Raw genomic sequence first — 23,368 nt, 5'->3', positions numbered from 1 at the left:
CTTCTTTCTTTCACGTAGCCTCAAAGGTGCTACAAGACCCCTTTGCATATTGATTTTCCAGACTAACACAACTATGTCTTTGAATGCTACAGATATAATGGTTTTTAATATCCCTGGAGGACCCTGATCCAGTTAGCAGAAAGGGAAACACCAATGTTTGTAAATTCCCACCTGCCTCTGTAATTCCTTATGTCCCTCATATGCACTGGAGGGCTGGAGGACCCTCCAAACCAGAAAGAGGTGTGGTGTTGAGTCTACAAAGAGAGGTGGGAACTGGTGAACATCGTGTAGTCTCCTGGGCAACCAACAAGAGTATTCTGAACGCAACTCTGCTCAAGGGCCAACCCTGCTGGTGTGTCCAACTTGTGTCTGCTAGAGGAAGAAAAGATTAAGTAGGTATGTGAGCCCATAAACAGCACAGCCACTTTGTCTGGTGGGGGATATAGAGCATTATACAGTTGTGGGCAGTGCTGCTTGAAATGAAATAGCTTCTTATTGCAAGCTGAACAAGTTGAACACAGGCTATGTGTGAGCTTGCTTAAAGTCTTGGAAATCAGAAGATACAAACCAGTTACACCAAGGATAAATATCAGGGCCCATGTGGGACCATGTTTTACTCCACCATTGTTATTTGTGTTCATTTCCACAATCCATTAGGGCTGGCTGCTAGAGCAGCTCCACACTTTTTCTAGCAGTCAATAGATCAGAACTCCCAGGCGCATTTAAGGAAGAGGCCTGTTGTTCATCTGTTTGGTTCTGCTGCCAGGTATTACTGCCCTCAGATACGATTATCTGCTACCAATGCAACTACTGTATTCTACAAAACGTAGAGCTTCTCCTAGATTTCTTTATTTTGGAAAACCAAAGCTGAAAAGACTGCTTTCATGAACAAATTGCTGATCCTATTATTAAGCTTCTGACCATAGGTAGCTTTGCTTGGGAAGTATTTATACACCAATAACAATGTTCTTGTCAAAGTAACTATGTACTTGGTTGTGTACATGGAGTGGGAAGCAAGATGGAAAATGAAGATCCGGTTTGTAAGTTATGATATAACAAGCCCTGGAGTCCAGGGAGGTAAGCACTGTACTTCATATGGGAATCCTTCCCAAATGTGCACCAATAAGTTGGCACTCATGTCTTGATGCTAGGGGAGAGGTATCAAGCAGAATTTGTTCCAAATATGAAAACTGAGATGAATCTGATAATTATTTCCTTTCATTGTTTGTTTTTTCAAAAGAAAATAAAAATTATTTGGCAAGCAAGGTGCTCTGAGTTTCCCCAACTCTGTGGCAGTAAAGTTTTGAAGGGGATCTCTCAGACTTAAGCAAGCACAGGTAATTCCAGAGGTAAAGTTTTCTTCAGGAGGAGAAGCAGCCACAGATGATAAGAGCTGATTGTAATGACCTTGTCTGTTAAAGAGTTCTTCAAAGTGGAGGCAAGTAGCAGCATATGTGGTAGCACTTGTATTCACTTTTCCAGATGGGAAGTTCCTCCTACATTCATCCGTAAAACACAGTCTGCCTTGTTTCTAGGGCTGTGTCTTTTTCTTCTTTTTTGTTTTCTCCCCTGTTTGCATCTGTGACTACGTGCAACAGAATTGCAAAATGGAAAGCCAAAGTTTAGAAGAAAGTCGTTCCTTCTCCATGCAACATAAAGGCACACTAGGTAAAGTTTCTCAGTGCTGTTAGTCCACTCCACACAGTAGCATTAGCAGCGAATAACATTCATTCCCAGATATCTCAGTGTCCAGTTATAAACTCCTGATGTTATGTATGCTTGGGAATGTTCAAATCTTTAAAATTCATACATGACACCATCCGGTATAAAACAATCAATATATTACTGTTGAAGACTTATTGTTTTTGCGACTTCTCCCTTCTTTTTGTATAAAAATTAAAAAAAGACCAAAATATATCACACTATTATTTACACAGTCCATGCTTGCAGAATCACTGAGGAAAAAAACAGAGACATATTTTAAAACACAGGCATAGCATGCATGTCATTGTCATCCATTGGGAAAAAGCTTTGTTTTGTTAATATGTGTGTTCTGGAATTATCCTGGACATTTCTACAAAACCTTTTGGCTGGTTCTAACAAATGTAGGGTGCAGCTTTCGACAATTAAAGAAATCTTCTGCTTTCAAGATCCTATCCAAATAATCTTTTAGCATCATCTTGTGACAAAGTTTGCTTCCAGATAAGATTCTTATTTTACTGTGCAACCACTCCACCTCAGATATATAGTTTTATAGTAGGCCCAGCATCTGTAATCTTGCCCTATTTTCACACTGTTTGAATCATCAACATTATTAAAAAAAAATCAGAGAGAGCCAGACAGAGCAGCTGCACAGTATCATTTACCTGGGACCCATCCACACTACATAGTTATAGCACTTCATGATGTGGTTCCCTCCTTTGGAATGCTGGGAGTTGAGGGACATTTACAATTCTCAGCCATAGAGTTCCTCTGGTGTCTCTGATCAGACTGTTGTCCCCAGGATGGAACCATGGCCGTTAAAATGGAATAATAGCACTATAAAAGTGTAGTGTGAAGAGGGCTGTAATAGCAGTAGGGGTTCCCTATGTTGGAAGGAGCTAGGTTTGACTTTCATCATGGTTTTCCTGTTGACATACTGCATGTCTTAAATGGCCTGATGTCGTTCCTGATATGCCATCTCTTCCCCCTTGGAGTTGGGATTGTCCCACTGCATTGTTTCAAACATGGCTTGGATTATCCTCTATTTGGTTTGGAGTGGACAACTGTCCTTTCTACCCTCTCTTGGTAAAGAAGAACATTTCATCACTTATATCCTTTTTGGGCATATGTAGTCCTGACATCAAAACATTGCAGACCGGTTGCAGAGACTCTTTCAGTATGCTAGTAGCCAACAGTTGAAAAGAGCTTTAACGATTAAGAAAGATGTAGGGATCTTGTTTTAAAAAAACAACAACATCCTAACCCTAAAACACATACAGCTAAGCTGAAATGGGAAACTTATGAAAATGGTATATGCCACTTTGAAAACTGTAAAATAATAATAATAATCCCCTGAATTTGTAAAAAGTGTCCCTGTTTCCAGGAAACTTGTCAACACTATAATAAAATTCTTATAGGGCAGCAATACAGGAAGCATTGACTTTATCACACAGTGAAAAAACGGGGGATTCAAAAGACATTATCCAGGGAAAGTTGTGTGATTGCAGCTAAGATTATCACATCACGATTAGAGAGGGCTTATCCCGGAATAACCAGCAACAAATCATTTATGAGATTTCCCCATGAATGATTTGTTGCTGGTCATTCCTTGGTTATTCCCAGGATAAATCCTTTTTAATCGTGACATGATGTGATAATCTTAGCTGTGATCGCACAACTTTCCTTGGATAATAATTTCCTTTTGAATCCCCCAATTTCCCTCCGTTTGATAAAGTCCATTGATCCAATTGTCACAGCAAGAGAGCATGGCGGGTTACATACCGCCATTTAGTACGTATTCTATACATACTAGGGTTAGGAAGGGGCGGTGCTTCCGCACCCCTCTAACCCTAGTACGTATAGAATACGTACAAGATGGCGGCGCCCTGTTCATACGGGCGCCACCATCTTTACGTATCGGACGCTGTGCATCCGGATGTCGCGCGGCGTCTATGACGTCGCGAGTCCGCCCCAGACGTCATAGCGGCGCCGTAAAAAGAAGCTCCAAAATGGAGCTTCTTTTTTGCTCCGCGCGGGAGCCGTGTGGTGTGGCTGCTGCGATTCCCTCACGGAGCAAATGACGCCGGCGGGAGACCACCGCAAAGCGGCGGTCTATAACCCGCCTTTATTTCTTTAATAAAATATGTTCCTATTGTATGTCTTCAAGCCATTTCCAAAGGAAACCCTATCAAGGCTTCAGAAGAGTTATTCAGATGGCTTTTGCCATTGTCTTCCCCTGATGTGTGTGTGACATGTCCAAGGTTAGCCATGGGCTTCCATGACAGAGCAAGGATTTGAAACTTGCTCTCCAAGAGTCCTAGCTCAACACCTAAGCCAGGATACCATAACGGCTCTCTAAAATCTTTATATCTTAGTTAATATTTGAAGATCTTTGGGCAGCTTATAATAAAACCAGTTTAAACCAATAAATAATAATAATAACTTCAAACAATTGAAAATGTCTTAAATCGTGTATCAGTTACAAACCATGATTGACTTTAAGAAATGTTAAGTTTCTTAAAGTCAATCATGCAGTTTTAGTCACAAAGCTTGCCTAAATGAGGCAGGGAGGGTTAAAAAGAGGGGGGGATTCTGGTGGGAAAACCCCCTGTTTATTCTCTTCTGGAATCTGCACCCTCTGCACAGCCTGCCTTGAAAGATGCGGATGTGCAACAATTGCCTGTTGTTTTCCTCTAAATTAGGCCAGCTGGGGAAAAACTTTAAAAATGCAGTGTGAAAAGCTCTTAAAAGCAAGATACAGCTTTAAAACTGAGATAAATCTAGATTTCTGTGGCATTCATAGAACAAAGTATGAGGCATCTTACTAACAAACTGCTATTTTTAATATGAAACATCTGCCAATATCATTTAATAGACTTGTATGCAAAGGTGAAAGGTTATTTGGTTCAGTTCCTCTCTGGTGGTTAGATTGTTATGGAGACATTTAAGCAGAGATATCTAGATTTGCCTCAATTATGATTATTTAAACAAAACACCTGTAAAATGTACTGGTTACATGTTATTGCTCCCACTAAACAATAATCTATATTCAGATCAAAGAGAAAATCCAGGATATTCTACAATACCTTGTGCCAGCATCCTGGTACCGGTAATCCATCTGGTCCCTGCAAAAAGAAATAAAACATTTTATACTGTGAGAATCAAGTTAAATGTATCACTGGTTTTATACATGCTTACAAAACACACACACACACACACACACACACACTTTATTCATGATTGACCTGTAACGCTTAAAAACAGCAACAGCTAATATGAACATCTATGTAAAAATTGAAAACCGTGACTGGACAAAAACAAATATGAAGGAAGTATTGCACAAATAAATAAATGATTACCAGGTATTACTAACAACAGATCTTTAGAAAGTCACCACACTGCTGTCTTAATTTTCTGAATTGAAAATGCCTAGTTTTATATAGTAATATGAATTTCACGGGGAGGGGAGGAAGAGCTACACAAATAAGCACTCCATTTTGATATTGATTTAAATTGTCTTAGACAATGTGTAACACAGTGTCTCTGAGCTCAACTCAATAAGTGATATAGAAGGTTTGCTAGTGTGTCATTATCTGTTTTTCAAAATGGCAGGTACAGTTGCAGGAATAGCTAGGGGAGACACAAGCATCTTCCTCATCTATGGCAGATATTTTTCGCTTGCTGTCCATTTCATAGGACCTTATCACACTAGTGAGAAATGGGATTTAAAGTAGATTTAAATTAGAAAAACCTGCAAATGTGGTAAGTTTATCACATGACGTTTCACCAGACCAGAAATAACACAAAAATAAAGTGAACATAAAGGGGACAAAAACGGCAGCTTTTTACTTTGGGAAGTTCCCGAAGGTATGCATGCAGTTTCTCATTCTTACAAAAGTAACAAGACCGAGAAGACTGCTTTTATATAGGCAACAGTAAGACTATTGTGGCACCAGACACAAAAAGGCTGATTTATCCACCTGCTCTGTGCACTCTGAAACCACCCACCAATTTGCAGAAACCAAATACAGGCTGGCATCCTGATAGTAAGTTATGTTATTAAGATGGCCACTGTCCAACTTATCATTGCAACCCACTGTTTTTGTTGTGGAGTTTGGAAGACTGTTCCAAGTGCACAGTGACAAAAATCCCTTCATTTTATCGTATCTCTCTGGACTGTGGAATCTCTAGAGTTGGTGTTACCCAGTGTGGTAACTCACGGTGTCACCCCCCCCCCCCCCATTGACCCTTTTCCATTCTGCACGATACACAATCCTTAGTAATGTTTTTTTTTGTTTTGTTTTTTTACTACTGTTACTCATAAATCATAATTCCAATATATCACTGAATGTACTGGTAATAATTGTAACATAAACAACTAGCAAAATAAAATTATACTTTTAATTACAATATCTTGCGCACACCTAAATGTATTTACATATACATAGTTTCATGTGGTTAAAGTGAAAACTGGGTAAAATGTGATGTTTTTAAAGAAAAATTTAAAAGAATAAAGCAACCATCCTACCAAGCTAGACTAACCAAGCATAATCTTTGCCAAAGCACAGGTGTATAGGAGAAGGGTACAAATGGGCACTGCCAAGTAGGGGAGCAATTATGAACATCTGAGCACGGGTATGCTTTCAAAAATCTATTTTTCTGGCATAGCCATGCATAGCCTTTCAACTGCATACCTGCCTGAGCTAAACCTCAAAGTGACTTGTCACAGTGAAACCAGTTCTTGAAGACCAGCCTTCTCCCACTGGCAATTGGTGGTGCATGTAGGAGTTGTAAAAGGACCCCTGCATCTGCTCAGCACACCACTGATCACTGGCAGGAGGCAGCTGGACACATCATCGCAATGGTGCAATGATTGTTGTACCTGACTAACATAGTTGCACTTGACTAACTTGACAACTTCCAGAAGCTCCAGCATTACAATCACCGGCCAGTCTGGCTGAGTGATTCTGGGAGCTGTAGTCCAAAAAAATAACTTTTCCAAGCTCTCCACAAGACTTATGAGGACACACAAAAATGCATTATACTGAATAAGACTGTTGGACAATCTAATTCAGTACTGTGAATTCTGACTGGTAATGGCTCTTCAGGACCTGAGGTTGAACATGTCCTAGGAATTGTTTTAACTGGATAGACCAGAGACTGAGCTGGGCCTTTCTGTACATAAAACATGTCCTCCACCACTGAGCTATTACTGGCTTTCCCCCAACCATCAGTAATGTTCTGTATGGGGAGGTTATCCTAGATATTAGCATTAAAATATTGAAACATTCATTACACAGCATTAACCTGTCTGGAATAAAATGTGCCAAGGCTCATGAAATTGTTTCTTATACTTATGTGAGCTATACCTATGTAAATTGCTTATACTTGTAGTTGCTTATACTTCTGAAGTTGCTTATACTTATGTGAATAAAAATGGCAGCATATATGTACTAATTCTAATACCTCTCCCTGAAGTACTTGGCTTTCAACAGGCATCTCTGGCAAACACATTCTGCCACTCACAAGTTCTTTCAACAGTTTGTATACTTGTACAAGCCACACGAGGCCAGATCAAGCCAATCTGCCTTTTGAGGCAAAGGACAAGGTAGTTCCTCCAACCTCCACACCATTTCACATACAGATGCTAACTTATCTGGCAGGTAAGTACAGATGGCCCTTCTTATCCATGGATTCTGCATCCATGGATTCCACCATCTACAGCTTGAAAATATCCCCTCCCCCTAAAAAATTCTAAAGAGCCAACTTTGATTTTGTAAGGGACATCATTTCACTGCAGTGTTGTATTTAATAGGACTTGAGCATCCACAGATTTTGGTATCCATTGGTGGTCTTGGAACTAAGCCCTAGCAGATACCAAGGGCCCAATGTATTATTTTGAGACTAGTGATGGTGTATCAGGGTAGCAGTCTAGTTAAGGAAGATGACATTGCCCATATAACTCTGTCCTCCACCTTGCTGCCACTCCCTCCCCCTGGACCTGTTGCCTGACGTAGCTGTGTAACTCAGCATCCACAGTATTACATAGTTATCATTTATCCACTGTGAATAGGATTTGCTGCTTCCAGAGAGGGAAGAAGGAAGATTGTAGAAAAAGATAAGCTGAAGAAGCCATGCAAAAGAAGAAAGAGAGATACTATACCAAAGGACAAAGCATATCCACACCATCCAGTTCTGGTAAACTTGGCTCCCCTTTAAAAATGAACTGTTAATTGAAAAAGGAGAAATATACAGAAAAGTTACAGGAAAGGAAAAGAAAAGAAAGAACAGAAAGAAAGTGAAGATACATCTTAAAGACCTACAGAAACTTTACAGATCTGGGTATATTTGCTCCATTACTGAAACTAGTGTGTGGGGAGAAATAATAGAGTCTCTTTTCTTATTTCGAGCTGTCATAGAAAGTAAAAAAAATATTATGTGTCTTGGATGGGGTTTTAAAATGGTGTTTGAAGAGTGAGGCTTTCAGTTGTATGTGTGTGATGTTCTTAGTCATCTGTTTAGTATTAAAGAACATAAAGCAGGTCTTCATTAACTTGGTACCCACCACATTAGCAGTCATGCAAAATATTGTCATTGCTAAACCTTTTGATAACCCTGCTAACTATTTTTTGCAGGCATCCGGCAAGATCCAATACCAGAGGAAATTGAATCAGTCTCTAATAGACCACCATTTGTAATAATAAGATGGGTTTTTTGTGACCTTACAAACACAGGAATTGCCATTTATTTGAAGTCTTTGCTGTGGCTGTGCACCTTCTCTAGTGCTATTTCATTACTTCAGAAGACTCTCCATAGGAGGCCATACTTACTTTGTGGTACATACTTGATTGTTTCATGTTTTTAGGCTATCTCATTAAATATATGGTTTGGATTTTGTCTCTACTAGTACAAACCAGGCTGCTGGTTTAACAGAAGAACAATAATGTGCCGCTGACTAATGCAAGTCATTAACTGGATACTTCCTGTGACAGTTTCAGCATGCTTTCAGGAAAAGTTCTGGTGTGATCTTGTGTCACACTATTTTCACAAGAAGAAAGGGTACCCAATGTGGATCTTCTATATCTTGGCCAAATAACATAATTTTCTATATTCTTGCAAAATAACTTGAAAAATAAAGACATACAACAATTAAAATAGGAAGGTTTTAGGCTATAATGGTTTCCCTATTTACAAATCTAGGAAAGATATAAAGTACATAAAAAGAATTGAGATTCTGAAGGAATCAAATCAGAATTTGAAAAAAGATTATGTGATAATGATGATCACTTGCTAGCCAAAATGCATAACTTCTTAATAAACTTTAACTGGAAGGAGGAACTCATAAAAGAGTATATGATCAAACGGCCTAGAAGTATAGGGCATAATATTAACTTGGTCAATGGGAGAAAGCATAGATGAAAAATCTTAAATATGATTAGATTTCATTTCCAAATTTTTTTGAAACAAACAAACAAACAAGCTTCATTTATATACCGCTTCATACCGCCTAAGCAGTGTCTAAGCAGTTTTACAACTGTAAGCTAATTTGCCCCCAACAATCTGGGTACTCATTTTAGCAAGCCTGAGTCAAGCTTGAGCCCTTTTGCTGGTCTTGAACTCGCAACCTTGTGGTTTTGAGTGAGTGGCTGCAGTACAGGCATTTAACCACTGCGCCACCAGGGCTCTTTGAAAGCAAAATTAGAATTATAACATGAAATCTTTTTACTTGAAATTTTTGAGGAAGCTTTTACATTAGAACAACAGCATGGAAGGTTAATGTTGCATATGGTGACAGCAGCACAAATAGTTTTTGCAAAATACTGGAGAGGAGTTGATAGTCCTTCAAGCAAAAATTGGTTTAAAAAAGCACTGAAGTAGCTAATTGCTAAATTAACATATTTATTAATGGGCAAATCAGAGAAAATATTTTTGAGAAACTGGAACTTATATGTAGAATATTAGAAAAGAACAGAAGGAGATTTGATGTGGATAGGATTTGAGAAGTGAGAATTAAGATAGTTGACTAGCAAGATTAAGTAGGTATCATTTTCTTAGGCTCATTTTCAGAGAATTACTTTTTAAAAAGATCCTTGTATATTACAGTTGGCCCTCAATATCCATGGATTCAATTATCCACGGCTTGAAAATATTCTTAAAAAGTATAAACCCCCCAAGACAAGCCTTGATTTTGCTATTTTATATAGAGGGGACACCATTGCACTATGCCACTGTGTTTAATGGGACTTAAGAATCCACAGATTTTGGTATCCATGGGGGGTCCTGGGACCAAATCCTAGTGGATAACAAGGGCCCACTGTAGTTCTTTTCACTGACATACATGCTATTGCTATACAGGTGGCTGGCTGCTGTTTTGAGTCTAAACTGAAGTCTCAACTAGCAGAATAGTTTGTTCTTAATGACAAATAGTGCTGTGTCAGGATTTGAAAGTGAATATATTGTGGGATCGATCCCATTTTAGTCCTAAGCAGAGGAGACCTACTGAAACAAATGGGATAAGCAACATAGCTTTTCTATAGGTCCACTTCAGTTGTGGCTAGCACTGGTTTTAGCCCTATATATTTCTGCTTTTCAGTTAACTCCTTCAAAATGTACAGTTTAAGCCATAAACAAATAGGATGTATGCAGAGCATCAGTCATAAAGAATAAAAGTGCACCAAACATTTATGATCTATATTGATGACATAGCAATATATTAAAAATATCTTAATGGGAAAAATATAGCTTTGCATTATGAATGAATGCATTACATATAGACTCCATTGTAAAAAAAAATGTCCAGGGAGTCTAAAACTTTTATGGCCATGATCCTGACATTGGCACCTCTAATAGTGAAGCTAGTAACTATTTTTTAAAAAAAGAGGTGAATTGCATAGGCTTACCTATGCCTGTACAGCTGAGGTTAAAAAAAAAATATATATAAAAATATCCCAAAATATCACAAAAGCACAAAAAGTACCCATTCTAAATTAAAACATAGCAATTTTGTATAAATGAAGGAAATACATGTTCCATAAATAGTAAGTAACAATAATGAAACAAGTAGTATACCTATAAAAGAATTTACTTCGGCCTTGTGAACTATAGCAACATATTCTGGTTCAATTTACATATTTTTTATTTGTATTAAACATGATTTTGTGATTTGAAATATTTGTAACAGCTATATTTATTATGCAGTTAAAATATATGAAAATGTGTGCACATTCTCTATTAAACACTGTGGCATTTATTCTCCTTCCCCCAACCCCAAAATATGGAACTAAAAGTGTGCATAAAATCTATACCAGAAAATTAGTTTCTGTTTATAGATTGAATGAGGGGCATGCAAATAATATAGACCAGCTATATAAAACTAATGGTTTTAATCATGATAGAAAGTGTAAACATTAAGCAAGGATTACAACTGCTACATCATGTGACTGGCTTTTACAAAGCACCTGAAAAAATGTAATTCAATAATTAACCAGATTGTATGATTACTGAGGAGCAGAAAAGTGGGCAATTAAAAGAAGACCATGTATTCTAGTGTCATATAAAACTGAAGCACAGTCCTCTAATTTTAAGTGAAGATCTAAAACTGTATTTTACCAGATAAAACCAATAATTCAGCCTTGATCATTTTTCCACACTCATCTTACCTTATAATATATGTGACATAGGTAGATTGTCACCAGATCTATACCTTTACAGCAGAAATTTAGTACAGACCCCACACAGCTTTTATTTCTATGATACAATTATATATGTTGTGGTTTGCTTCCTCTTTATAGCTCAGATTTTAAAGTTTAAAATTCTACATCATTCTATGCACAGGTATCCTACATCCTTTCTCTCTCTCTCTCTCTCTCTCTCTCTGTGTGTGTGTGTGTGTGTATTTATTTGTCATATATCTTGAATATTATTTGAAAAGACATTGGTAGTAACAATAGAAAAGTATGAACATAGCCATATGGTGGTAGAACAATGGTCTAGTAAAGGACAGCATATCAAAATACTTTCCTTTCTGCTGATTGGAAAAGTATTATCATATATGCTCCAACAAATTGCTTTAATCAGGATGGACAGAACATTAATTCATTCCCTTCTGTTTCTTAGGAAAGGTGTGTTGAGAAACTGCTCCAGAATCCTACATCCTTTGTTAATTCTAGTATAAATAAAATCCTAATCTATGTATATATAATCCTATTGTGAGTTGACAAAGGATGTAGGATTCTGGAGCAGTTTCTCAACACACCTTTCCAAAGAAATAGAAGAGACAGAATTAATGTTCTGTTCAGCCTGATTAAAGCAATTTGTTGGAGCATATATGATTACCTAATCTATATTTTTCTATTTTTACTACCAATGTATTTTCAAATTATATTCAAGATATATGACAAACTGAAATAAATAAAAACTGGTCTCTTTTCTGTACCATGTTTTTGGTTACTATTTTGATATGCTGTCCTTTACAAGACCATTGTTCTACCACCATATGGCTATGTTCATGCCCTTAAACACAGGCTATAATCCTGTTGGTTTGCCCCACCAGAATAGACCCATTGACTCAGCTACTGAATAGTGAGTCAACATGCGGATAAATGCAGTTGATCCAATGGGTTTACTCTAGTGGGAACTCACAATAGCATTTAGGCAATTTATCAACAACATACACCCTGCTGTTATAAGACAAAGCCAAATGGCAGTACTGTTAGAACATGGGTGTAATCTAAGTTTGCAACAGCCTGTCTTCAGAAATCTTTTCACATTTCCACAGCAGTAGTAAAAAAAACAGCTGAAATAAAAGAAACATATATTCCTGGTGACATAAAACCATACCACTGGACAAGGCTGATCCAATCCAGGGGGACCTGGCTCTCCTTTCTGACCCTTTGCTCCTTTTCTGCCTGGCAGTCCTCTTTCTCCCTGGTGACATGACAGAAAAATGAAAGTCTTATCCTCTGAAATGAGATAAATATCACTTGAAGCTTCAGCCACTGTTTCGTTAGACTCTGTCCACATTTAACAATTTCCTTTCTGTGTATTTGCATCCAAGCACTGATGATGTTATATGGAGAAACACTAGGCTAATGCAAGCAACTTATATTCAGTGGTGATTAGATCTAGGAAACAATGTGATTAAACAAAAACATTTCCTATTGGAACAGAGGATTTAACAATGACATTTTATGTATACAGAATGAAGGCAGCTTAGATCTGTGACATCTAACCAATAGTTTATAAGGCTGCCTAAATAATAAGTAATAAATCTGAAGGTTTTAAATACCGTACACCTGTTGATATATATTATTCTTGAAACTTGTTTCCTGTTTACCTGCCAGTATATAAACATCTGCTTTAGTGAACTGGAAGTGGTACTAACCTTTTCACCTCTTTCACTTTTTTCTCCTTTTTCTCCTCGTAGGCCTGGGAAACCCTATGAAAGCAACATCAATATGTTTGTAGTGCTAAATAATTCTGACAAAGGAGACCTGAATTGCTACGTTAAAATGAAAGCTGCCCAAAATCATGAAACTGTCTCAAAGTTTAGTGTCAAAAACCTAATTAAAATATAACACAAAATGGGTGCTCTAACAAAATTGAAATATTAACAACACTTAGCTAACAGTGGTAGGCCTCTGTAATGTCTCATAATAAATTACTTTCAAAAAAATAACTTTCCAAGTACTGTTTATGACAAGCTGTATTAAATATTCATATTACTTCAAGAATATCTTCTCTTTAAAAATGAAATGTAAATTAGCACATATTTTTGATCAACTTAGTAATGGTAGTTGACTGCCACCGTAACCCAGTAGGTAGGTTAAGTGGGCTTAGTTATGTGAGATCTGGTCTGAAGCCTTTGTTTCCCATCTGCCTGGCAGTCCTGATGGAGACATGTAGGATTGCTTTTATAAAATTATTTAAAAATCCTATATGTTTACCTCACACATTTACCCTGTTTCTATATTCTCATGACAGTTTACAAAAAGAGTAAAAGAATTACTGTGTAAATACATAAAAATAAAATAAGTTAAAAGCCACTAAATTAAAAACATACTATAAAATAATAAACAGGATTAAAACTGCATCTGAACAGCTTGGTAGCAAAATGCAGTATGGTGGGTGCCAGACAGCCTCTCTGCAGAGGTTCTACTACTGAGGCACCACCACGAAGAGGACTGTACTCTCTCATGGCTACCTTATTGCAACAGATAGAATAAAATATATATACGTAACTGGACTATCTGTCAAACTGACTAGCGGTGCAGCTCTATACTACAACTACCTACTCCTGTAAATTACTCTCCCAGAGTTATAAGCAAAAGGTCTCTCTAGTCTTCCATCAAGTGGAGATGCTAAAAGGCAAATGTAGGACCAAAGCAGTATGTCCTCCCATTCAGCTAGGCCACCTCCATCAGCCAGCTTTGCATAGCCATTATATATAAATATAACCTATATTGGACTACTTTCTGCAATGGGTGTTGACATACCACTGGGGAAAAAATTTGAGCAGTACAAACATTACTTACATCTAATCCTGGTTCCCCTGGTTTTCCCTGGATGTATTTACAAGAAAGAAACAGAGAAAAGTGAAGAGATGAGAGAGGGAAATCATGTCTATGAGTCTCATTCATGTGAGCTTGCAACATTTTGGTTAAACATAATGGCTATGAATCCAGACACACTTAAGTATATTTGAGGTCAAAGGGAGAGGTAAGCACGTGTTTTTTCTCCCACTGAAACCAATGAGTATTAAAGTGGTAGTCTGACTGGGTTGTGACTACTGTTACTGCATTTGGAGAATAGAGACTATCTAGCAACAATTCTGTCATTGTTTATTTTTTATTTATTATGGCATTTATACCCCGCCCTTCAGCCCTAATGGCTATCAGAGCGGCTATATTGTACTGCCAATACTAGCAGCAGAAAGGAAAGGCACACTTATGTGCATATTCTATAGACTTAATTCCTTGTAACAAAAACTTGAATTTCATGAATAAAGCACAAACAGAGAGAAAATCATTGTGAGCAAAATTAATGTTTGCTGTTGCAGCTTGGTGCAGCACTGAAGGGATCTGGCGAGGTAACACAACTACATACATAAGAATGCTGTCTTTGAGAGGGTATTCCAAAAACGAGGCTCCAAAGCTATTTTAATTTTATTTTAATTTTTACATGGAGCCTGATCTCAACACATTCCCTCCAGCTGCAACAGTTTTCAGTTGTATCCAGGGTACACAATTTTTGAATAAATCTGTGGGTCTCCTCACTCCGTCTGCTGCTATAGGATGCCCATCTCCTTTCTTTCATCCAGTGCTTACCTTTTCTCCTTTAGTGCCTGGTAAGCCAATAAGCCCTGGAGCACCAATAGGCCCCTAGAGAGAAAAGCAAATAATGATCAAGGTTTGGAAGGATTGCTGCTAAAGCATCACCTTTTGTGAACTGCAAGGCAACTGGAGGCTGCAAATTTTGCCAGACTCTCCTACTTACATGTGGCCCAGGAGCACCTTTTTCGCCTTTATGACCACTTTCACCTTTTACCCCTCTTGCACCATCAGAACCCTGCATAAAAAGATATATATGTATTTATAAATATTAAATAATCAATTAAATATGTTTAATCATCTGTTTTACTCCTCAAGATTAATTAAAGCCACATGTTCCCAAAACCTTACTCAAGGCATCCTTACATTTCAAAGAAATGTGAAATAATGTACCATTTAACAAACACTGCAACCCTCTAAAAGTAGGTAGATAAATAAATAAATAATAAAATAAATGAAACAATTTATTTCTTCAGTATTTGATAGAATAAACCACCCAAAACAAGACTAGACTAAAAAATAAAAATATGTGTCCCAACATAGATCCTGCTTGTGAGGCCTTGTCTTTCCTCTTGTCCTTACTACTAATCCAGTATAGTTGTGCCAGCCTAGTGCACCAGCAGGATTCCTACTAACGGCTACCTGAAGCAAACGTGTGATATCAATATGACTTATTTTTCTACAGGTGATGAGAAGTCAAAATTCCAATCCAAGGCGCGTTACAGACCGCCCTAAAGCGGGTGGTCTGCCGCCGCCACCATTAGCTGCGCCGAGAAGCCCCAGAGGCCAGACTGCGAGGCTTCCCAGCGCAGCTAAGGAGCGGCGAAATGGCGCTCCTTTTTGGCCCCCGGAAGTGGCGCCGCGAGGCGCGAGGTGTGCACTCGCGGCATCACTTCCGCCACGCCACGTCCGGATGCTGTGCGTCCAAGACGTCAAAATGGCGCCCCCCGTGTGGATGGGGGCTGCCATTTACTACGCGCGTCGCGCGTCCTAGGAACAGGGCCGGTTAGGAAGGTGAGACCCTTCCTAACCCTAGCACGCCCCTTCTTAACCCTAGGACGCGTGGAGCGCATAGTAAATGGCAGTGTGTAACGCGCCCAAGTTAACATTGTCCTCTGTCTGTACCAATATAATTCCCAAATCATTTTTCCTAGTTTCTTACCTTGTGTCCTTGAATTCCTTGGGGACCCTGCAAGATAACAAAGTTAAAATGTCACTTCTATGTTTAACTTTATCCCCAAGTCTTTAGAACTGTATTAAGTTATATTATTTTGCTCATGTAAAGTTCTTTGATGATAACAGAGCATCAAAGAGCATATTACATGTACAACATCATCTGTAATGTGTTACTTAGGGGCAGGGTAACATGGGAAAGGTAACATGAGTATATTCCTTTTTAAAAGTGATCTAATGACAGGCATGTGTGTAGTGAATAATGCTTACTTGCTGCTTTTTCTTTTGGGAACATGAGTCCCCTCTCCCACTTCAAGCATTTTTAATTTTAAGCCTTCGACTTCATATGATGGTAATAAATATTATGATGGTAATAAGTAACATTTAATAAATTTAATAAAAATATTATAAGGGGCAATAGTAACAGTTCTTTTGGAAAAGCTAATTCCTCAAACTTTGAATTGAAACTGTGAATGAAAGTAGGAGAGAAGGATCGCCCTGCCCATCGAATCTAGAGAGTAAGTGGAATTGCCATGCTGGACTACAGGATAAAGGTGAAAATGACCAAATGTTATTATCACCCCACCTTCTATTTGCAGAAGCCTTTGCCAGAGCTAAGAGCATTCCATGAGCAAAAGAAAAGAGCTGAACATAACCCTTAATGCTTGTGCTATTACACCTATATTTCATTATGTGTCCTTCAGTGAACAAAAAAACAAGCACAGAGAGGCAGCGCTGAGGACAACCATTGCCACACAAGCAAGCAGTTCTGCATAATTCAGTGCAGGCAGCTACAGATTAATTCTTTAGATTGAACGCCATTATGGTTTTCAAATCCTCTCATCAAGGCCAGCCTGAACAGAAAAAGGTACAGAGCTAAAAACCACAAAAGACAATTGTGCTTTGCTTTTAAGAGTTCACATTTCCTCTTCTGAATGGAGTGTTGACACACTCACAGCCCTTTTTCTTATGGAAACATAATATTTGTTGTTGTTACGTGTTTTCAAGTTGACTCTGACTTATGGTGACCCTATCCTAGGGTTTCTTGATAAGATTTCTTCAAAAGAGGTTTGCCATTGCCTTCCACAGGTATTCCATGGCTGAGAAGGGTTTGGACCCTGGTTTCTCAGATTCCTAGTCCGACACTCAAACCATGAAACCATGCTGCTCTGAAAAATACTATTTTTAATGTACTTTGTGTGAGAAAGGTTAAATAGTTTGAACAAGATTTTGTATCATTAAAAACATATTTGTAAAAACTGATATCCATGTCAAAAAATGTGCTGTTCACTACAACTTGGAGTGTGGTGGAGTCTCCTTCTCTGGAAGTTTTTGAACAGAGGCTGGATGGCCATCTGTTAGGGGTTCTTTGATTGTGTATTACTGCATGGCAGGGGATTGAACTGAATGTCCCTTGAGGTCTCTTCCAACTCTATGATTCTATGATTCTTACTGCTAGCACGACTATGGCAGGGCAGTCAAACTTGTTTATTTGTGTGTCTACTTCTTCATCTATAAAGTGGAGTAGTGGGATATAATTTTAAATCAAAATGGCTGTGCGGATAAGAGGAATGGATTCAGTCCCCTCAAAGTTTATATTACCACACTCTTGCCACTTGAAACTCTGGCAGATAAAGTGGGGGAATAGGCGGGAGAAGTATACTCACTGCACCTTTTTTTCTGGGACTACTCCTCTCCCCCAGTGTCCTCTCCTTTCAGTGTGAACAAGAGGGATGAACAACAAATATGGTTGTTCCTGGCATATCAAATTTATAGAGTTCAGCATTGTGAGCTAGTTATAGCGATATAGTACAGAGACATCATTTCACTCCATGCATCTGAGGAAGCAGACAAGTCTTATGCTACATCTTCTACACAGTTGGTCTCAAAGGTGCTACAAGATCCCCTTGCATACTGATACTAATACAGTATCTATAAACAGGGACTTCAGGGCAGAGAGTGAGATGAGAGAGTGACTGACATGGTGAAGACACAGAATCATACAAAACTCCAGGCAGAACTATGACAAAACATCTCAGCGTGATCTTTACGTTACTCCTCATTCATTTACCTGTTAAAGCTTTAGCTTCCCTAACAGTCAAAGCATTTGAAGCAAAATTTTGTCCAACATACACTAAACATTTGGAATATATCTCCTCATAAAAAGGGATTTTTAAAAAGCTGTAATCACACAATTAAAAAGGCATTGTATATTTCACCAAGAAGCTATGAGAAGAGATATTCTCCTGATCAGTATTGAATATTAAAAATAAAAAGCCTGGGTATTTCTCTCCCCCTAGCCCTGAAAGTCTATACAAATGTGTTCAAGGGGGCTTCCCTTGGTGACACTACAAATAAATGTAAAAAATGATTGATTGTACTCACTGAGAAGTAAAACAGCATCATTTCAAGCAAGGGCATCTTATGCTTCGCTATCATCATGCATATTTAGTAGGATGGTTATGAAATATTGTATGACCTTTGCACACTAGGAACTCACCTTGGGTCCCTGAACACCTTTGGGACCCTAAAGACAGCAATGGTTGAACTGTAAAAGGAGGCTTCAAGTATCCTAATACATAATCTGAGATATTTATGAACATATTATGAACCCATATTTTCTGCCTCAAAGTATATATAACACCAGACTCCAGAAACTTAATCTCAAAGTGGAATATATTTCACAGGGAGTGCTTAAGTGCACTGATAAGCGGTATAGAAATGTACTTGCTATTGCTATTGCTATATATTTCTATCTTGTATCTTCCTACAAAGGTGGTGGGGAATCTTTGGTTTTCCAGATGTTTAGCATTTAGCACTTCAATGTAGCAGCTGAAAGGGAAGGAATTCTGGGAGATGTAGGTCAAAATATCTGGACAGTCAAAGTCTCCTCTCTGTTCTAAAAGATACCTTTCTAACACTAGAAAAATTATAAAAGAAGTTGGCAAGGATTTTCAAACTGCACAACTGCCTTCATTCTCCCTATGACAAATATCCATACATATGTTTACTTTTCCAATGGGACCTTTGGTGAATCTATTGACATCTATATTAATATCAAGTTCAGATTTATTTTTTCAGTCTTAAGTTATTTCATGTGTGTTGTTCACTGTGCATTGAAAATGGACCTCCAAATTGTCTCTCCTTCTGTATGTTTTGAAATGTTTACAAATAACCTCAAGTTAATGCCCTGGTATGGGTTTGGCATCTGCTGCAAGCCACAGAATCTAATCTAATGCCTAATTATAGCAATGAAAAAACTGACTACATGGATTGCTCCTAAATATATTCAGATAGATTGTCTTATCAAATAAGCAGCAGAAAACCCCTGAATATATACTAGGATCCAAGTTTACTAGAAAGCCTGTAGCTTAACTGTTCTGTATATGCATTCTGGTCAGAGTAATACCTATTCATGTGCTTGTGTTAATGGCATTGGGGCTATTAGCAATACTTACCATGAAAAATATTTGTTTTGCCTTACTCATAGTCATAGTTATATAGCAACCCATGTTATGCATTTCTGGCTCCCATTTGATACTTATTTTTGTGTATGCATTTTGGGGTGTTAGTTCATGTTGGTCTGTCAGAACAAAGAATGTAAACTATGTTCACTTATCTCATTTATTGAACTAATGACTTTATTACATGAACACGATCTTTGTATATTTTGAATGTATGCAACGATCAATGGAAGTTTAATTATTTATATTCAGACATTTTTCTAGACAAGACTAGGCCCACTGTAACTTAGTATCACAGCCTACTTGGATTATTAAAATCAGTTCTCATAACACGTACCATTGGGCCTGGTGGACCGGGTAAGCCAGGAGGTCCTGGTTCAGGAAGGATCTGCACCTATGCATTTTCAAGGAGAAGAAATAAAAGGTCTAGTTAGAACTCAATTAGGGTGGTGACTGCATTGGCCAGAATATTCAGCAGGAAACCCAGAATATTCTGGCCCCAGAGCTGCCCCAACATCCCTGATTTCTCCATTACCTGGGCACTCCCATTTGGGTGACTGTTTGCAAACCTGTCCTGCTGCGCCAACCAGCATTGATGCTGCTGGTGACAGTTGCTTGCCTCTGAGGTCAGAACGATCTGCTTAGCCTTGATTACATGTCTGAATGTCTCATTCTAACCTCAGAGCGAGCGACTCTTGCCAGTGGTGGCGGCACTGGGTGACACAGCAGGACATGTTCCAACAACTACCCAGCATCACAATTAGGGATCTGGATCTTCCAGGAGGATCTGGAGCAAAAGGTGATTTTTACCATCCTTATAAGGGATGTATACCCCAGGTTTGGTGTTCAACTGACTGGATATTGGCCAGTCTGTTCACACTAGAACTGGATGAGGAGAGGACATTTTATTTGGTCTGACCAGACAGAGCCTGGGACTCAGAGGAAATATCTTTTTAAAAAAAGGAGCCCTGATGGCGCAGTGGTTAAATGCTCATACTGTAGCCATTCACAGCTACAAGGTTGTGAGTTTGATCCAATACAGAGCTATAGAGTTAACTCAACCTTGCATCCTTCCTCAGGTCACTAAAATGAGTTCCCAGCTTGTTGGAAGCAATTGGCTTACACATTGTAAACCACTTAGGGAGTGCTTAAGTGCACTGATAAGCAGTATAGAAATTTACTTGCTATTGCTATAATACACACACACACACACACACACACACACACACACACACACGAATATTTCCCTTGAAAAAAAATACTGAACTTAATTTGCACAAACAAATATTCTATAGGATATTGCAGTTGGTTTCTTCATTTTCATGGTTCCTTTTTTGCTGTGTTCATGTTTTTGCTTTGTCTCCTTGGTGAACAATTTAGATTAAAATCAGGTCTACTTTACATGTGATGACACAGGAGCACACATAGAAATCTTAGATTAAAGACCATCATATGTATCAACTTACTTTCCCCTCCACATGTTGTCTGATCTAGCTAGCTTCACTGCCACTATATTTGTAGCTGCCATCACTGAACTGAGGAGAAGACACACTTGCAACCTTCTTAGAGGACTCTATGGCTCCTGGCCTCAGAGTGCAGAAGTCAGAGTGTCTTCCAGTAGATGCTCTGTCAAAGCTCCATTATTGGTACAATTTAGTAAAAAGGGAGGAGGTAATGTCATTCTTTGTATTTCCTGTTTTAGGATATGTTCAATCATGGACAACTTACAAGATCCTGCTCGCAGGGTGCACCAGGCACTCCTTTCGGTCCATCAATCCCCTAAACAGTAAAAATAAAAAGAGAATATAGTGTCTGAGGATGTAAGAAAAGCCACATATCTGCCATTGATTTTCCATGAAAATTTTCCTTTGAAGACTGAGCTATGTAGTCCTATGTTGTGCCAGCTGCAAGTATAGGATAGGCAAATCCATTTCCCCAATTCTAGAGATTTCAGTTGACCTGCACTAGGAAATACGATTGGCCCTTCTTATACACAGATTTTTTATACACGGAGTCAAGCAACCATGGTTTGAAAATGTTTCAAAAAAGTATAAATTTCTAATATCAAACCTTGATTTTCCATATTTTATAGCACCATTTTGCTATGTCATTATATTTAATGGGACTTGAGCATACACGGATTTTGTTATATACTGGGGATCTTGGAACCAAAAGCATATAACAAGGGTCCACTGTATGGTCATGTGACAACTTGCAGCACAGTTAATGGCTGCATGTGATGTGTCTATTACTGGCCATGCTTCTTATACAAAGCCCTGTTAAACTCCTAACTACATAGGAACCCCCTTTCTGTAGTAATTTCTCGTACTGAGGCATATAATATGTGTGGGGCCAGTCACAAAGTCCCTCTCACCCAATCATCATCTTTATTCCCTGGAAGCCATTAATGAGTTAGCTTTTTTGGATCAAATGTGTACTATAGCTGTTTGGAATTTCAATATAGGGTAATGATTCCCAGCCCACTATCTACAAATATGAATAAGGCTAAAGATCCAACCTATCCTTGTTTTCCTGTTAGAAGAATGACAGATCACAACCAACCTGTCCCAACATATCTTGTGATAAGAATCAGTGCTGTGGAACAATAAGGAATCCCATTAAGCTTTATCAGGTTTTATGCTTTGACATATAGGTCCTTCTTTATGTACTCTTAACCATACTGTAGGCCAGAGGTGGGGAAATGTTCTTCACAAACCATTCTCACAGGACAAAAGGTTGGTTTGAGACCCCCAGTGGCCTTCACACACTCTTTTGTAGAACTAAATTCTCTGTGTCCCCCATAAACATCTTGGGCCATGGGTTTTATCATAATCTTCCCAGACTGTTTCTCCCCTTAAAACAGGAAATGGATTCTGGTTTATTTCCTGGTCTGAAAGAAAATGACTCTCCTGGCCCTAGAACAACCCCAAGTGGGGCAAAAACATACAAGAAATTGTCCCTGAGCTTTCTACAGATTACTGGGGGATTTTGAGGGGAAAAAGAGAAAGTGTTAAAAATGGAGAGCATAGCCTTTAGGTCCCATCATGGGTCTTTGAGGTCCACAACTCTCATGTAGCTGGCCAGAGGTGATGTAGGATGGCAAAGACGTAACACATAGAAACTTGTTTTTCTTTTATCTCCCCACCTTTAGCTCATCCCCTGAGTAGGAATAAACACACACAGCCTACATGTATAATCATCCCACCATATCACTGTTCATGAGTCTTTTGAACTCTTTGGGAAGACATTAGGGAGATTTATCATAAGAGATTTTTGAAGAACAAAAACTGACCACTCTACTTCCTCCTTTTGAATTTAGTTCTCCATGTAGGAGAACTATTAAGACGAAGTGCCTTTTTGTCTGGTCATAGTTACCAAAAAGAAAGCTTCTCGTTGATTTAATCAAAGAACCAACATGGTGTAATGGTTTGAGTGCTAGGAGACCACTGTTTGAATCCCCACTTGACCATGGAAACCTACTGGGCAGCCTTGAGCAAGTTACACTCTTTCAGCCTCAGAGAAAGGCAAGGGCAACCCCCTTCTGGACAAATTCTGCCAGGAAAACCCAGTGAGAGGTGCACAAAATATCTTGAAGGCATACAACAATAACCGGATTTAATAACTTCTCAGGGTAGCTTCCCCAAACCAAAATTCAAAAGTTCCCAAGATGTATCCTATATCTCTGAAAATTAAAGAACAACA

At 38.5% G+C, this 23,368-nt stretch overlaps 1 pseudogene across 1 annotated transcript in view; it reads right to left on the bottom strand.

The window, feature by feature from the left end:
• The window catches only part of LOC149321826 (uncharacterized), a 454,513-nt pseudogene continuing 431,145 nt past the window's right edge, over nucleotides 1–23,368 (bottom strand). The window contains exons 34-45 of the transcript XR_016281690.1: nucleotides 21,395–21,445; nucleotides 20,004–20,060; nucleotides 18,703–18,729; nucleotides 16,192–16,218; nucleotides 15,196–15,267; nucleotides 15,027–15,080; nucleotides 14,235–14,261; nucleotides 13,085–13,138; nucleotides 12,541–12,627; nucleotides 7,865–7,927; nucleotides 4,788–4,826; nucleotides 1–1,585 (exon numbers count right to left, since the gene is read on the bottom strand). The product of XR_016281690.1 is annotated as an uncharacterized LOC149321826 (transcript). The remainder of the gene's footprint in view (nucleotides 1,586–4,787; nucleotides 4,827–7,864; nucleotides 7,928–12,540; nucleotides 12,628–13,084; nucleotides 13,139–14,234; nucleotides 14,262–15,026; nucleotides 15,081–15,195; nucleotides 15,268–16,191; nucleotides 16,219–18,702; nucleotides 18,730–20,003; nucleotides 20,061–21,394; nucleotides 21,446–23,368) is intronic.

This window comes from Sceloporus occidentalis, unplaced genomic scaffold (assembly GCF_023333645.1).
Source record: "Sceloporus occidentalis isolate IW3139 unplaced genomic scaffold, rSceOcc1.0.p SCAF_1, whole genome shotgun sequence".
In the NCBI taxonomy this organism is placed as follows: Eukaryota; Metazoa; Chordata; class Lepidosauria; order Squamata; family Phrynosomatidae; genus Sceloporus; species Sceloporus occidentalis.
The sequence above is the reverse complement of the archived record's forward strand: the minus strand, read 5'-3'. Positions and strand labels throughout refer to the sequence as shown.